Source organism: Symphalangus syndactylus, chromosome 4 (assembly GCF_028878055.3).
Source record: "Symphalangus syndactylus isolate Jambi chromosome 4, NHGRI_mSymSyn1-v2.1_pri, whole genome shotgun sequence".
Lineage (NCBI taxonomy): Eukaryota > Metazoa > Chordata > Mammalia > Primates > Hylobatidae > Symphalangus > Symphalangus syndactylus.
This window is the reverse complement of record NC_072426.2, coordinates 104,904,591-104,905,735: the sequence shown is the minus strand read 5'-3', so window position 1 is coordinate 104,905,735 and position 1,145 is coordinate 104,904,591.

The following is a 1,145-nucleotide window of genomic DNA, read 5'->3' as shown; positions in this document are numbered from 1 at the left end:
TTAAGCTAGATAAGTATTTTTGAAACCATCCTATGTACAGTATGATATTTAACAACAGTATCTTTGACCTCTATCTACTGTATGATATTTAACAGGAGTGTCTTTGACCTCTATCTACTAAATGACAGATTTAGCACACCTCCTCCAAGTTGTGATAAAAATGTCTCCAGACGTTGCAACCTGTCCCCTGAGAAGCAAAATTGTTTGTGGCAACCACTACAGAGATGAATAAAGAGAGGTTATAGAATTCAGAAAAAGTCATATGCAATAATGTTAATAGTTTTAGAGCACATGCTATATGACGATTAATGTTGTTACACATTTATGCATTTAATTGCATTAAATATGATCTTTACAGAAAACACTGTGTTATATGTATTATAATCCTCATTTAACACATTAGGAAACTGAGATGTAGAACAATTATTTAGCTTACCTCCCAAAAACTTGAAAACTATACATCTGACATGTGGTTAATATCCAAAATATATAAGGAACACAAACAACTCAATAGCAAAAACAAACAAATAACCTGATTTTACAATGTGCAAAATACATGAAATGATATTTCTTTAAATAAGACATGCAAATGGCCAAGAGGTATATTAAAAAATGTTTAGCATCACTAATCCATCAGGGAAATACAAACCACAACCACAATGAGATATCACCTTACCCCAGGTAAAATGGCCATTACCAAAAAGACAAAAGATGCAAGTGTTTATAAGGATGCAGAAAAAGAGAATCCTTGCACACTGTTGGTGAGAATGTAAATTAGTACAGCCATTATGGAAAATAAGAAGATTCCTCAAAAAATTAAAAATTAAAATTAAAAATAGAACTATTGGACGGGCGTGTTGGCTCACACCTGCACTTTGGGAGGCAGAGGCGGGTGTACCACGAGGTCAGGAGTTTGAGATCAGCCTGGCCAATATGGTGAAACTTCAACTCTACTAAAAAATACAAAATTTAGCTAAGCATGGTGGCATGAGCTTGTAGTCCCAGCTACTCGGGAGGCTGAGGCAGGAGAATCACTTGAACCCAGGAGGCAGAGGTTTCAGTGAGCTGAGATTGTGCCACTGCACTCCAGCCTGGACAACAGAGTGAGACTCCATCTAAAAAAAAAAAAAATAGAACTATCACAT